Raw genomic sequence first — 16,738 nt, 5'->3', positions numbered from 1 at the left:
AGGAAGCCTGAGGGAACCCAGGTCAGAAATCACACCTTTAAACTGCCATTTTCTCTTCTATGACTGTAGAAAGAGCCTGGAGTGACTTAAGTCAAATATATACCCAGGTATGAATTTTTCTGACATTTATACTTCAGAGAGAGAGATCACAAACAGCCTGGTATCATTGTCTTTAAGGCACCATTCTCTTCTCATGGTTTTTTTCCCTACTGCAAGTGTGTATCAAACCCTACAGAACATGCCGGCATTACAGACCAGATTCACAGCAAAACAGGGTCCTGCCTGCAGCACATCAGTTTTTCCGTACTACCGAGGGATGTCAGGTGAAGATTATGGACCAGTTGTTTCAAAAGCACTTCATACCTGAAATGCCAGTCAAACCTTCCAGAGCTGCTCCATGCAAGATCAGCTGCTAACTGCAGAGGTTTACCCTCCTCACCTCCTCATGGAAGAGCAGCAAGCAGGTTTTTCAGGGAAGGAGGACTGAAACCACCAGACCTCTGGAGTGCATTCCTAGAGAGTTATTATCTGCTCAGCCAGGGATGAAGCTCCAGGGGGGACGCCAAAACCTTCTAACCTACTTTTCTCTCCAGTCAGATACTAAAATGCAGCAACTGCTTCCCCATAGAAGGCAGTGCTATGAACACAGCTGGGTTTGCACTCCACAGCTGAATCCCACTGAGGCCACAGTCTCCCATGGACGGGGAAGGGAACGGATTCTCTCCCAGAGGTCAGCCTAGCTCAGAAGTTATCAAGCCTCTGGGCAAGCTGACTGACAGGTTAAGTACATGTTATGTACTTACAGTAAAAAAAGAAAATAATATTTTTTAAAAAACCTGGAAAAAAGTTTTTACCTGATTTATTCTTGCTTTCACCTGAAAGATCACCTTTTTCTGACCCTATTTTCTTAAGATGGGCACAATCCTATTAAAAAAAAAAAAAAAAAAAAAAAAAAAAAAGAGAGAGATGTTGCAGTGACTTCACTGTGTGCAATGAGGCTATTTTAGCTGACATGGGTTTGGAGCTGGCAGAGGAACCCACGTGACACTGGTGACAGGTTCAGGCAGCAGATTGCCCTGCAGAGCACAAGCCACCTTCTATACTATAAAACCCCAAAGTCGATGGTACAATCACAGCAACTGTCTCAGATCTTGCTGGAGTTTCACAGACGTCTACATTTACTAGTCTCTTCCTCATCAGTTCTCCCTCTCTAAATTTAGGACTCAGATGAACTAAGAAGCTAATAAGGTTTTTTAAAGACAACAGCCTTAAATAACTTCTCTTCTAAATTTCCGAGCAAACAATCCTTGCATTTCCTCAGTTTCTGGCTGCCAGATCTGTCAGGTCAGATAAACAGTTTGAAGGGGTCAAGTGAAAACTCAAAGATGAATTTAAATGGTAATGCAAGACCCATTTAACTTTAGGGGTGAAGTTCACCACTTGCTGTGCTACTCTTAGCAGTTTTTGTCCACTATTTCAAGAACCCAAGTCTAGACCCAGAGAACCACTGAGATCAAATCCTTACCTGGGACTCCAGGATGCACAACCTGCATAAGCACCTCTCAGTGCTCTTAGTCCTCCAACTCCAGTCCCTAAAACATTCAGTGCTGAGCAGATCCCAGAGGCTACAGGAACCTGGCAGCCTTCTACAAGGTCCCACTGCAATCTTGTGAGCCTGGAGGCACCATCACAACCTGCTGACAGCTGCTCTTCTGCACCCAGGGAGCAAAAGAGCTACCCCAGGATCCTGAGATGTCAAAGAGGATCACCTGGGGCAGAACCGACCAGTCCTCTGCACAGATGTGCTAGTTACAGTATTTAATTATATGTAATTTAATTATATCAGCCCCACAGCAGGCTGGGTTTGAGAAGGTTTAGGTGATGATTTCCCCTGCTTTATGTAGCTGATAGCGTTTGCTTTGTGCTGCAGGAGACTATCTGGCTGCTTGCTTTGCTCCTGGGGAATTCTCTGGCTGTCTCCCACATGATGGTTATGGGTCCCATTTGCAATACTCGGGTCTTGAGAATTTATGTGTAGGCACCAAGGACCAGAGGGGTGTAACTTAAGTGATTTTAGTGAATTCCCAACACTTCAAAACTGCAGTCAAGCCTGGCTCACAGAAATCTATTTACCAAATCTCTTCTTGATCCAATACATGTATCAAACAAACTTATACAGAAACCCCAAAACATGCAAAACCTAGACCTGCTTGACATTTGGAGTCCAACTCAGTTCTACCTGTGCCAAAGGGAGTTTAGTCATACCAAGCATTGTATAAGGTGAGTATATTTATAGGCAAACCTATACAATTATGATATGGTTATATAATTCATAACTTTTTTTGTTCTATCATTCTTTTTTTTTTTCTGTGCGCACAGTTTCTAGGCGTAACTTTTCAGGCATTGAAAAGATTGCAATACTTCAACTCTTGACATGTCTTTATCATCTTTCCTGCAAAGATCCCAAAGCAATCTAAAATGAGTATGTCTCATAGTACCACTATAAACTCCATATAATTGTTTCTATTTCAGCCACTGGGGAAGGTAACAAGTGACCTGCCTAAAATGAATTAGCAGCAGAATCTGGAATAGAAATTTGGAGCTCTGGCTCTGAACACTGATCTAACCATTAATTTTCTGGCTTCTATACGGATTCAATAAATGTTGCAGAAAGAAAGAAAAAGAAAAAAACCCGAGCCTACTAAAAAAGGGACTGTATTTTCTCATTAATTCTCTTCTGGTCATCCAGAGAAAGCAGACTGCAGTGCATAGGGTGGTGAGCTTAAGAGACCCAGGTTCATTCTTGGTCTTCCACAAGTATTCCAAGCAAGCCACAGTCTCTGTAGCTGTTTCTTTTCTGAGCAATAAAGTTAATGGTATTGCCTTATTGAGCAAGCGTATTGTTAGAATTAACCCATTGCTTTCGTTGGTGTGCTGCTGCAGATTATTAAGTACTATTGAACACCTGCATGCTAGGACCAAGTTAAAATTAGCCTTTGCTTTAGTTGAAGTTATCTCCATTTATCAGCAACTACTTGAAGCTTTCCCTCTGCAGAGCTTTTTCCTCAGCGCTTTGCAGCTCTGCACTAACGCTTAAGTGAAATGATTGTATCCCACCAGCTCTTTTGAGCAGGATAATTGGCAATTACTTACTTTTGACATATGCAAGAAATCTAGTAAAGCATAATTCAAATTCTGTTACCAGTGATGAACTCCTTTTGCATAACAGTGCTCATCTCCACTGCCAATATCCCTGGTGGTTTTAATTCAAATCTCAGAAGTATTATGTGCAGTACATTGTTTCTTATCTGCAAGTTCCATGCTAGAGAAATTCTTTTGTTGTGTAACCTTGAATCCTTTTCCTACACTTTTTGAAACTCCTGCAACACTTGACTGGTTAAAAAGAAAACAGAACTGATTTTGTCTTGTACCTCTTTATTTTCATGGCTGAAGCTTTCTGTATAAAGTGTATTAATTATCTCTTGCTCTTGTTATAAACAAATACATCCAGCCATGCAAATTGCCAAACAGCAGCTAATCTTACTAAGACATTTTTTAATGAGTGTACGAACAAAACTGCCCACAGATATGCCTGGTGGAACTCTACCTAGAATCCAGAGTAATAGGCTCATTACAAAAAGATTACACATAAGATATGCTGCTCCCTCAGTGGGCATAATATGTGAGCGCAGATTATCTGTGCACATTTAGAAAAAATAATTTTGCCACTGGTAAATGGTACCTTAGGCCATTGTATATAACGGGTATGAAGTACACTATTGTATTTTAGCTGCATTCAAACCTTGATGGATTATCCCAAGTATTAAATTATGCAATGGCTGAATAAAAACTCATTAGTGAGTGTTTTACTTTTGTAAAACTGAAGTTGGTTTGGAAACTGTGGAACAGAGGGAACCCTGGATAACATTTTACAATTAGGGCCAGTTTCCAGTTAGTAGAAGTGTCCCTAGTTTTGTTTGTTTCTGAAGAAATTAAGGGAATAATTTGAAAAGGAAATACTGGAAGCCACACTGTGCAGTTTTGAAATTTTCTACTTTTTCTTCAAGTCCTAGTCTTAAAAAAAACCAACCAAAAAAAAAACCCCAAACCCAAACAAACAAAAACACAACCCATGCAAATTCGAGTACCATTTCTAGGGAGAAGTTGCTGCATAGACCCAGGAAACTATTCCACCCAACTCCAGCTGAGGACAAATAAGACTAAGTAGGGAAGACTGTCCTCAGTATATTGTGTAAAGAGAGATTCTCACTCTTCAGAAATATCAGGACAATTTTAGAAGTACATGCAGCACAAGATAACATATAATTTATTTTAAAATAGAGTACCACATTTCTAACATTAGTGTTTATTGAGAATTTCTGTACAATTTAATTATGTGGTGTGTGAAATTATTGATCTGGTAGTTTAAACACTTTTTAAAAAATTCACTCAGTTATACGCTATTGGATTTTGTAATGATGTCATTCTTAAAGCTTACCATTATCAGTGCAATAAAAGAGAAGCCATTGCTAATTAGATTTTCTTAATGTGATACTGTTCATTATGGATTGATTTTCTCTTTCCCTCTGCTATTTCTAAATGAGTTAGGTGAAGTTTCGGTTTTGTGCAAGTAGAGGTTAATTTTCACTGGCAAAGAAGCAGAGATATTGTACAAAAGGTTTATGAAAACCTCCTTAGGCGACTTTGTCAGATCACCTCAGTGTTAAGTTTCAGTACCATTAGCATTCAAGCCCCAAGCTTTAGCTCTAATAGATGTTGAAAGATTTGCAATATTGCACAAACTTGTGAGGAGTCTGAAACTTTTTTCTGTAATGAACATAGATTGCACTATAGCAAAGCACTGCCATTCAGCAGCAGTGCTGTTGCAATGAGCTAATTCACAAAAATAAATTCTTGATGGCTACTACCAAAGTGATTTGCAATAGGGATTTTAGTGCTGGTAAGCAGAGATAAAGGAAGGGCCTTTGATGTCAGGATGCACGCGAGGTTAGGTTGGGAAGACAGCTGGTGCGTGCACTTCGCCTCTGCATCCTTGCCACCCCTCTCAGTCATTCACAACTTGACCTGGGAACGGAGAATCAACATGAGGGGTGAGGACTCCATTTGGTGTTAATTTTCAATTTTCAAATTAGCTTTCCAATTTGCATGTGCTTAGCAAGTGCCAGTTTCCCAGCTCATACTGGCTTTGGGTAGAAAAAGGTCTAACTGCTGTGTATGCTTTGAGATGGGACATCCAACAAGCATGTGAGCTGAAGGTCAGAGCACAAGGATAGTATTGTCAGTTCGTACACCCAACTGGTACAAACAGCACACTTCCAGCAGCAACTGGACTGAGCCACCTTCCCTAATGCTGTTTAAATGAATGCCTAAATGATTCAAAAAAAATTAGATCAAAAGCAAAATATGAAGTTTCCTTTTCATTCAGATAAGTGCTCCCGGGCACAAAAGCACAGACATATAAGAAGAGTTAAAGACTGAAGTTCATTCCTGCCTGATCTGAGACAACAGTTTACTAAACACAGCAACCTAGGCACAAGCCATTCCTTTACAATTATACAACTGATAAGTACCTTCCATCATCTTGTTAACTCTTACGTACCTCTAAATCAATGGCTCAAGAGTTCCTTTTACTTAGCCTGCTGAGATTGAATTTGCTCCACAAAATCCACCCATATCCTTTTTTTTCAGAAAAGTGTAATGAAGGACTTTGCAGAAAAATTTGTTACCAATTTTCCTTTCTGCGTGGAAACATCTGTCCCACTGTCACATTGCACTTCTTACATGTGGCAGGAACTGGGAATGGGAGAGGAGCTGCTGCATCATGGAGATGCATCATCAATATACCGGTCTATAACAAAGTAGAAGTCTTCAAGTTCATACTGCTGCTGGATCATCCCCTGCCTTATTTGAACCAGTTGATCATTTAAAAATGTTCCTTTTGGATATCATGAACTTAGAGCCATGCAAGGTAGACTTCAGTGAAAACATAGGAGTTATTGAACACGCAATAAAGTAGAAAGAAACCCACCTCTAAAAAGCACAGGGAAAAGAACCTGAAAGGTAAAAGAAGGGGAACAAGTTTCATGCCATCACATTGGCATCACAGATTGATCCATCCCATTTAGCTGAGTCAATCTGCTGGAGCCCTCTGGCCTGCCCTGTATTGTTCAAAGAATAGTGGAAGAGAAGTATTGATTAAATTGCAGCAGAAGCTGCTGTGCAAACACATCCTGGTGGCATCCTGGCGTGCATGGAAATTTGGAAGGGTTAAATGTGAAGACAGCAACTCTGAGCAGTTCCTAGGAGATGGTGTCCTGCCATGACATCATGCATCAGCCTATGTATGACAGGCTGTTCCAACAGCATAATATTCTTATGAGTCACGGGTTGTGTGTGCTTTCACTCAGTGTGCAGCAAACAGCTCTCACCCAAAGGTAAAACGCACTCCAGCCCTTTCATGCGTTTTCTTGGATGAATTAATTTTTTTTAAAATAAATAAGTTGTTCAATGTGTTTTCCCTCAGGCCTCAGCATATTCTACAAAACCCAGCAAAGCTGCAGAGGTGATCTTTACTTATGCAGAAAGAGAAGTACTGAGGCAAAGCTCATGGTGGTCTGGAGGACAACTACTCTGAGCACAAGTGAATGTTGCATCGAAGTGACCAGCAGAACTGCTGGTCCAAAGATCTCGAAGTCAAAAAGCACAAAGGGATGCCAGGCAATATCAGGAAGCCATAAAAAATGAGTAACATAAGGATTATTAACAGCATTGCCTCCACGGTGTAAAGCGAGACACCCTTTGAGGAGGACATCAGCGTGAACAAGGTTGTGGCTGGGCAGGAGACGGGAGGATGTGCTATGCCAGTGAGTTAGTCCTGTTAATTTTGAAATACTTGCTGCTGTCTTAAAATAAAGCCAAATTGAATGGCTGCAGGTTATACTACTCCTACTGAAGCTGGCAGAAAAAATGACTCCTGTGAAGAAACATCGACAGAGGAGCTTAAAGAAAGGAAATTGCTTATAATATTTGTGATTACTTATGCTGAGAGGAAGCACAGTCTTGTCTTTAAGGAATACACGACAAATCTGAATGTTTTGTCTCAGTCCTGCTTTACCACGTTTGACAAATCACTTCTTCTTGCGGCTCTGTTGTTCATCTGTAAGGCAAGGATATTGATGTTTCCTCTCACATTCCTTGTCTGATCTTTTTGGAGTATAAATTCTGCAGGGCCAGGACATTTCTTTATCATTAATGTAATATGCTGCTGCTTTAAAAGCATTAATGGATTATACCTTCACTGCACCTCTCATGCTAAACACTAACAATAATCTCCATCGTGGAGACGAAGAGTTGAAACACAGCTCAAATTAACCGAGGTACCCAAGGTCAAGAAGACTGAAGCCGAGCCAAGGCACTAACCCTGAGTTTTGCCCTACACTTTAATTGAAAAAAACCATAGAAACAGGTGTGGAAGAGCCTGGGAAAGATTATTTTGTCTAACTGCCCTTCCAAAAAACTAAGTAAACTCCCCATAGGCCATTCCTGAAAGGTGTTCATCCAGGATGTCCTGAATCACCCCGGTAAAGGGGATCCCCCACACTACTGAAAGCTGACTCTCTCCCCCCTTTATTTAAAGTTCCGTTTCCTAACATCTGATCCGCTATCTCCTAACGTCTGATGTCAATCACAAATTACTGAAGCCTGGAATTTCTTGTCATAATCACAACAAACCCACGATTCATAACACTTTTTGCCAACACTTTCAACTGAGGCCTCCTCACAGTGTTGTTATTTCTCATGTGAAGACACGATGCACAATGATTTAAATGAAATTCTACAGCAACTCATTATTTGCTACTGTTGTAACCTGCCTCCCCGCCCTGTGGTCCTTTCAGTTGTGCACCTCCAAGGCATGTCGAGTCTGGCTCTTCTCCAGGCTGGACAAAGCCATCGCCCACACAGACCCCCTTCCCCAGCTCTTGACCATCCTGGTGGCCTCCCCTCAACTCAGTCCAGTTTATCAATGTCTTCCTTTTTCCAGGGATCCCCGAAATGGACACAGTTCCCCAGATGAGGTCTCACAAGTGGTGGACAGAGGGGAAAGATCAGTTATAAAGTGCAGAGGAATTGTACAGAAATTAAAGGCAATGGGGGGAAAAAAATCTGCATCTGGCCTGGCTGGTGGAGTCTGTTGGACAAATAATCAGCTGGTCAGCATTGTTTTGATGAGAAACTGTTTTTGACACAGTTAAAGTGTTCTTAACAGGTTTCTCCTTTTTGCAGCAAATGTTAATACCAAATGACTGTAATAAAAAAAAATATGCTGGTTTTACTAACAGAGGATTGGCCACTTTATCTATGGGTAAAGAGTAACCAGGCAATGTATTTTGTGATGGGCATGACCAGAGGTGCTCTTGAGCCCAAGAGAGAAAACGGTGTGTAGCTCTGCCAAGGGGAAGGGACTATGGATCTCAAGAGCTATGTCACCCATGAAGCAAGAAGAATTACAGTGCCAATTATAAATAAGGATTTTGGTTTTCACTTCAAAACATATGAAAATGCACTCCCCACCCTTCACACACCAAAAAAAGGAATCAGAGTGCCACAGATTTTTTTTCTCCTAACTCATCTTTTTAAACAGTATTAGGCAAATACAATATCAGGCTAGTTTTGCTGATGAATGCTTAATGTTTTTGGCTCGTGATTATGCTGCAAATGCCAGATTAAGTCAATAGGATTAGGCCCATTATGTCTCTCACATCTCTGTTCTGTGCAGTTCAACTTCAATAAAATATATTTAAAGGATATTTACCTGTCTCTGAGGGGTGGTGTAAGGATAAATTCAGCAGTATTTCCACAGTACACTGAAAATATATCTGAAATTTTCAAAGCCACCTAGTGGATTTTGATGTACCATTCCCATTAATGTCAGCGGGAAGTGTGTATCTCAGAAATCTCAGCTGTAAAGCACTGCAATACATGAAGAATAATGACGAACACAAAATTTAAGTAGGAAACTAAGAAGATATACCTAAATCAGTATTCCGCATAGAAATTTTATTAGTAATTTTTATGTCCTTATACAGATAATAAGAAATGAAATTAGTAAAATGTGAATATTTTTTTCTAATTACCCTGTTAAAATAAAACCCAATCAATTTATTTTTGGAGATCAAATCTTACGATTGCCTCATTAATATTCTCTCTTCTCCTCAGTATGACCACACTTAGTTCATGTTTTTATTAAATTACGGGCTTTTAGAACCAATTGTACAAATTGGCCTAATCTCCTTAACAATAATTCTATACACTATATTTAAGAGATTCTGCAATTCACATCTGGAACGAGAAAGCACTTCTGAAGAGATTAGATTTGCTCTTTTTGGAAACTCTGGCTGCTGTGTTATGTTTAAAATAAATTGGAGAGTTGAAATCCACAACTCTCTGGCTTCTGTAAATTGTTTTCCCAACGAGGAAAGCAGAGAAGAAAAAAGCAGCAAATGCAAAAAAAACCCCAAACCAAACAACAAAACAAATCTATGTTGGTTTCAGTGTGCATAAGTGTGGCGCACACAAAGAGACAGTGAGTAGCCTCTGCTGATGGATTCAAGGGGGCAAGTACGCAGTCCCCTTACTTGGAGTGATAGGAGTATCTAGGAAATTGCTTTCCTAACCATCCTGCTTTTCAGAGCTTCACAGCTCTTTTAATCTTTTTTCCTTCTGCTGTCATTCCACAGTTGACCTACCTGAAATTTTACTTCTAAAAACAGTTGCAATTGATTCTAAAAGTTTCTTCTTGTGGGTGAACTTATTTAATCAGGAATCAAAGCCAGACAAAATCTAAATCAGAAGATCTCCAAAGTGTTCAACACTCCATTCACATCCCATTCCATGAAAAATTACTTTTCAAACCTATTATGTGATTAGGACTAGTCCACAGCAGTCATTTCCATGAGATGGCAGCTAACAGAGCATGACTGGGTGTGCCAACAGTCCTGACGCTCCAAGGCAAGCTTAATGAGTTCCCTACTCCTCGTCTGTTGTTATATTCTGAGCTATAATGTGCTCTAAAAGGGACCAAAAGGCAATAGAAGGGGCAAAGCTTCTCAATGAGACAACATGCTGACCCTTCTCCATTAAGAATATATGTTAAATCTTCATTAGGACTGACACTGTGTTTATATTGTACATACCTCTGGTCCTGAACCACATTATCTCCCAGAAGTCCTCTAAAGCTCGGTATCTCCACACTCTTCTCAACCCCAGGAAGCCGTACAACATACAAGTCTGCAGCTCTTGCCATATAACTACATACCCATGAAAAAAGCATGGGGTAGGATCAGGCTGCAAGTGATGTGAATGGAGAATTCTAATTTAAGACCATTTCATCCTGAATCTTCCCTAGCATGAAAAAACCACTTAAGTCACAAGGCAATGGAGAAACAGGTTCCTAAGCTAGTTTAAGCAGTAATCCTTAGTATATTCTACTAGTCTGGGAAATATTTTGTAGGCTAATAAGCATAAAGATTAAGCAATATAGAAACAAGGCTCCCATTATATTAAGGATTAATTGAATAATGATATGTTTTAGTAAGTGCTTATATCCTAATTCACAAAGTTTATGAAGATTTGGATCCCCTCCAAAGTTGCTCATCCATTCACACTCTTAATTCCAGAGAGTTTAATAACTAAACTCTGATGACTTTTAACCAATGGCTCCCCTGGAAATTCAGAGAAGCTCTGAAAATTTAAGATAAAAATGAAACAATCTTTAAAAAAACAACAACAACCAAACCACATTTTTTATAACCTTTTCAAAAGTATATAATATCTTTTGCAATTTTTTCTGATAAGTACAGCTCCCCTGAATGAATATGTTCAGATGACTACCAACTGAGTTATCAGAAGCAATAAAAATCCATAATGAAAGGAAAGATAATGCAGTGGGGAAGGACATTTGCAGCAGACCACTGAGAAACCATCCGCAAATTAAAACAATCAATGGAAGATTGTTTTCATGTAATAACTGTTAATCTAAATTATGAAACGTTAACGCATCCACTGTTCTTCAACTATTTAAAAGCTTAATTCATAGGTGAGGATAGCCACAGATCGACCCTTAAGAATAGTATGGTGCTATTAATGGGATCCTTTTGTTTTATATCAGTGGGGGTTATGTGAATCCATACAAAAGGAATGGGAAAAGTTTAATAAATGCAGCTGAATGGTGCCAATGAAATAAGGATTCTGGTGGTCTGTATGAACACGGAAAAATATGCACTGCAAATCCTCTTCGGCTTTTAGTGGTATTTCAGAGTGCTCTTTTTTTCAAAAACTAAGGAAAAGCAGCTCTGAGTTAATTAAGATAGGCTAGTTTGAATCCAGATGCTAAAAATGTTCATTAACAGTAATTATATTTTATTTGTGCAACCTAGGGCCAGACTCAGCTTAGGCTGGAGAATTCACAAAAATGCTTATAGGGCATTGAGAATGAATTAATAGTGTTGTACAACTGGTTTAGTGCATTATGGTTTGGGGCTTTCCCCCCCCCCCCCCTTTAGTTCCTTTTCTGAAACATTACATATTGATCATTGCCAAAGGCAAGATACAAACCTAACAGATGAACACCTTTTTGACAGTAACAAGCGAACCAGATGCTAAGCGGGACTCAGGCTGGACTTGGAACATGTATTTGGTGCCAGGCTCAAGCTGAACACAGCCTCTGCAAAATTGCAGATGGTGACTGTTTACCACCGCAATTCAATTGCTACATATGCAATAGGACATCCATCTACACCAGTGCCTCTCAACAATAGCTAAAGGTAATATAAATGGTGCTAGCACTAAAAGGTGCTCAAATAGATACAAGGAAAGGTATCTTACATCTGGTAGAGAAAGCGTGACCTAAGGATCCAAACGGCTATGGAAACGTCCAAGACATTAGGCTAAAGTCATAATTATAAATTCCACATAAAAAGGTAATCTTACCGATTTAGAAGATCATTCCTGCTCCTGCCTCTGTTGTTAATTCAGAATTTTTGTGCCTGGTACTTGCCTTCTAGGGTTATTGTTTCTTTTGCTGTCTTTGCTGAAATAACTATTTCCAGTGAAAAATCCCCTCAGCGTACCCGAGGGATACGTATCTGCCACAGCAGCCACATTTTGATAATAGGAACTTTCACTAAGATGAATGATGCTGTGGTCCCAAAGTGTTCAAATCCACAAGGGTCCACTTTATATACCTGGGGCAGAGTTAGCACTGCCAAGTTTATAGGAGGACTGCAGCAGGGTTTAAGTCATTCAACCATTCCTTTGAATGCTGACCTTTGAGGGGAAGGATAGGCCCCATCTAGCTGTGAAAACCCAGAGTTCAAGAGCAATCCTACATCAAGATGGCCAGCAGAGAGGAGTTATAAATCTTAATAAAGGCTTTGAGAGACTACAGAAGTCTATTAAGATGACGCTGCTCATGAAAAATGACCATGAGCAATGTTAACTTGCCGGTGATTGTTTCCAAGGACAGTGTGAACAACCCAAAGCAAAGGGCTTAGCCCTGCCTAACGGTCACGGTGCTTATGTCTCTGAACAGATCCAGCAGTGCAAAGCGCCCCAGAGCACGAGTGAATACTCTTAACTCAGTTACTACTTTATGATAAGCACTTGAAACTCCACATTGTATTAAAAATGCTTGTTAATTATTATCATAGCAATCCTTGACTGGGGAAAGGTGTGAGGGATCTGCTACCTCAGGTGATCTGGCAGGAGGTAGGTGGAGCCAGCTATTGTGCCACCTTCATATCATGCAGGATTTTGTGTTTGCAGAATCCTCCCTAAAGCACCTTGGCTCATTCGTACTGTGAACAGCGCGTCAGGAAAGCAATGGGCAGGCTCTTCCCAGCAGGAACCACCTTCTGTGTTCATAACAGACACAAGTAAAATAGAGATCTGGGTCTGCTTAGCAGCTTCAAGGCACCATACTGACCAAATTAAGTACGGTCCCTGGAAAGGTTCACTGCTTTGCAATGGAAGACTTCCACAGCTACTGCCTTGGCAATGTTTTCATCCTTAAGAAACCTTTTGTGATATAAAAAGAAGCAACAAACGTTTGTAGTACTTTAGATCTTGTGTCTTTTTGGATGAAAAATTAAGGAGGTTGCTCTCTTCTCTATTTTCTTTTTTTTTCTTTCTTTTTTTTTTTTTTCCTTTGTGAAAGCAAAGTTAGGTCATCAGTTTAGCTAGAGGTCAACATTGACACACAAGCACTCAAGATCATTATCAGTTACTTTGTTTGGAAGATAACTATAAATTCTATTTGTTCATATTACAAATTTAAGAAGCCCTAAATGGACTCTGGGTATTATATTGAAGCTTCCAGCTTAGGTATTTAGATTTTCAATGCTTTAATAAATTGGTCAACAATGCCATTTCTACATCAACATATACAGTAATAGTTCAGCAGCAGAGTTAGATGATAGTTTCACGGTACCAATTATCTTTAGATTTGTGAAGTAGAACAGAGGAAAAATGGTGAAGCACACTGTACTGGCTTTTAATGCAGAACTACAGAATGTATAATTTAGCATTTATTTTATTGCCAGCATTAGCTGTATAATGTGTTAGTGCAGCAAATAGCCTATCAAATGCATTAGCAAACAAAGCTATATAAAGACTCCTGGAACCAAAAGGCAGCTTATGAATAATTCACATTTCCATGCATTAGGAGTCATCCAGATAAAACACAACAAGTGCACTTAACTTGTCCCAAAGAAAACTTATAAATTACCTGAATAATTGTATATAATATCAACATAATATTTCAGTTACTTTGAAGGATACAGTTGCTTTCTTGGATGACTTTGAAGAATATTTGCAAGCTTGCTCAATTTATGCTGACAGTAATTGCTGTACAGCTGCCCGATTTAGACATAGGGAAAAAAACAGGATGCATTGTGGAAGTTACAACTACAGAAGAAAAGCTGCTGGGCTACCTGTTGTGGTACCTTTTGTACTCATTGACAGGACTAGTGCCAGCTGTTCAATTACCTATCCAGAATAGATGATGTCTTATTGGTAAATGTACTCAGGAAAAAAATAAAATTACTTTTGACTCACATAGGATTTAGCACTAGATAAAGTAAACACACATTTAGTAGATTAACACGGAACATTTTGGGAGTATCCCAAAATCATGATTACAGAAGAAATTACATGTTTCATGCCCAGAAATATAAAAGCTATCAAGGAAGTTATGGAGTGGTCTGATTCTAAACAATTTGTTGAGAGTTATGCCTTTACCTATTTTTCATTCACTATCATTAATGAAATATCAAACTACATGTACAAGTCTGCACATATACAAAGACAAAAAAAGTTTCATGCACACACAGAGTTAGCTGTATACATTCAATTTTGGAGGTGTTTTTTCACTCCCACGCTGAAACTATCCCTGCATTACCATTAGACAGACTAAGATGCAGCAGCCACCATTCATAGCATCGTTTCTGTGGCTTTCAAATTTTTCCAAGAAACCTTCAAACAAGAGCTGTGCTGCAACAGTTAACAGCTGACTAATGGCAGACGTATCAATGTAAATGGAGGGCAATGGGGTGGAGAACTGTGGTTAGGTGATTTAACCTTACAATGGAGGTCACACGGTGTAAAGAATATATAAAGTTCCCCTATTTATGCTTTCTGTAGTTATTAACTCTTGGAGAATGTACGAAGCATGACCCAAGATGTAAAACAGGGGCAGAATTTTAGCATTTATGTTCAGCTGATAAGTACCCAGACAGCATAGAGCAAAGAGTGAGGACTCTGGTATAGGCACACATCCTCCTAGGCACATATAAGGCTGTAAAGCATTAACATGCTTTTAGGCAATCATTGTTGGGTACAAATATTTCTTCAGGAAATATTGCCATTATCCTCAAATTATTCCTCTTCCTAAGGATTGAAGCTGACTAATTACTATAAAATAATTTAGGAACAATTAAAGGATTTCTCATTGCTTGTCATTTGACTGAAAGCAAGTTTCTTGATGGAGTAATGAGCAAAAGCATACGCTAATCACCCATCAACTGGCTGGGTACTTAAAAATAATTTCATCTTGCTTTAGAACAGGTTGTGTGCTGCTTAATTCAGTGCCATTGGTTTACAAGTTGGCTCACAGGCCGAAGGCTGCTCAAAACAGGATCCCTAGCTCTAGGTAGTTAAATCTCACATGACATGGAGCACAGTTTTTTTTGATTGCAAAGATTAGAGATTTATGCCTCCGCTTCCATCCTGTGCTCCAGAACGGGCGTAACAAACTGCAAGTCTAAGACACCACACAGAGAAATTACACAAATAATTTTCATACAATATATTCAAGCAAGATTTGCAACAATCAAGTCCGAGTTCTTTTCAGAATATAATCTTGCTGTGCTTTATTGAGTGGAGCACAATACAAACTAATGCTGCCTATCTGCCCTCAGAGACAACGGATCCATAATTTAGGGAAGCAGCTCTGTTACCAGCAAAGCCTGAAAAACTAAGTACAGGGAAGAAGAGCTTTGCATGTCCTTTCTGCATGCGAGCCCCCGAAAGCAGAAGGCACAGAGCAAGAGGGCAAACACTTGGTGTCATCTCCAGCTTTACTTCCCATTGCAGTCCCTCCCTGCTCAGACAAGTTTTGCTCTACTTGTTTCTTTGCCTTATCTTCCACTCTTTTTGCAGAGAATCTGCTGCAGAGGATCCTGAACAGTTTATGTATAGTTACATAAATCCCTTCTCGTTGCTTTTGCTTTTGACTGTGATGCCAACTCTGCTGAGACCCTGCAGAGCACCATCATGTCCTCAAAAACTGAAAATGGGATTCACATAATTCCTCACTGGCTGCTTTTTTAACGTGTTTTTTTAAAAAAAAAAAAAAAACCAAAAAAACCCACCAAACTGGTTTTCTAAGGAAACAAATCTGATGTGACTGTAGTGTTATGTATGTGTATATATGCTCACTTTTGAACTTGGGGCTACTCAGCAAAATTTGGCAAAGAAGTTCAACAACTATATTAAGGGTCCCCAAAATTTTGTGGAAATGGGGAGCCTGGTAGGGAATACAGATGAGAGTTAACTCCTGCACAGAACGAAGTGATAGATGATAAACACATCATCTATAGTTAGTGGGCACTGGGGAATCTACCCCAGAGACTATCCACAACAGTCAGGATTCATAAAATTCACTAACTACAGAACTAAAGCTCTTAAATAAAGAAAATTCATTTTCACAAGGTTGCTCAGATACACAAAATTTTACTGGGAAGATCCGTAATCCTCTGTTGCAAATAAAATATGCACTTAACCTTTACAGAAGACATTTCATTTGCCTTTACTTTTCCTTTGTCAGTGAATCAGACTTTTAGTTAGCAGATCAATTTTGCAAATTACATAACCACAGTGTAATTGCTTGGTACTTATTATAAAGTGCAGAAAACAAGACACAACTGGAGTGACTCTCTGAAATATTTCAGTGAGATAGTCAGCCGAGGGGGTTTGTTTGTTTGAAAACCACAGAATTTGGAAGATGGTGGAAGACTTTACATCTGGAAAAGTAGAAGCCACGTACATATTATAGGATATCAGTTAATAGTAAAATATATTTTAAAATCCTTGGTAAGTCTAGGAGCTTTCTAGTGACTATTTATAGAAAATCAGTAGGTAGGAATATCATAGGTAGGCCACT

The 16,738-nt window shown here is 39.4% G+C and overlaps 1 protein-coding gene across 4 annotated transcripts in view; it reads right to left on the bottom strand.

Annotated features, from left to right (window-relative positions):
• The window catches only part of DPP6 (dipeptidyl peptidase like 6), a 571,473-nt gene that overhangs the window by 294,584 nt on the left and 260,151 nt on the right, over nt 1–16,738 (bottom strand). The window contains exon 1 of one of the 4 annotated variants that reach the window (XM_080383698.1): nt 1–16,738. This exon is cut by the window's left edge and continues 30,541 nt beyond it. The exons of the other annotated variants lie outside the window; for them this stretch is intronic. The gene's annotated coding sequence lies outside the window, so the exon portion shown is untranslated. 4 annotated transcript variants of the gene reach the window in all.

The sequence above is a fragment of the Falco punctatus genome (assembly GCF_963210335.1).
Source record: "Falco punctatus genome assembly, chromosome: 4".
Classification (NCBI taxonomy): domain Eukaryota; kingdom Metazoa; phylum Chordata; class Aves; order Falconiformes; family Falconidae; genus Falco; species Falco punctatus.
The sequence above is the reverse complement of the archived record's forward strand: the minus strand, read 5'-3'. Positions and strand labels throughout refer to the sequence as shown.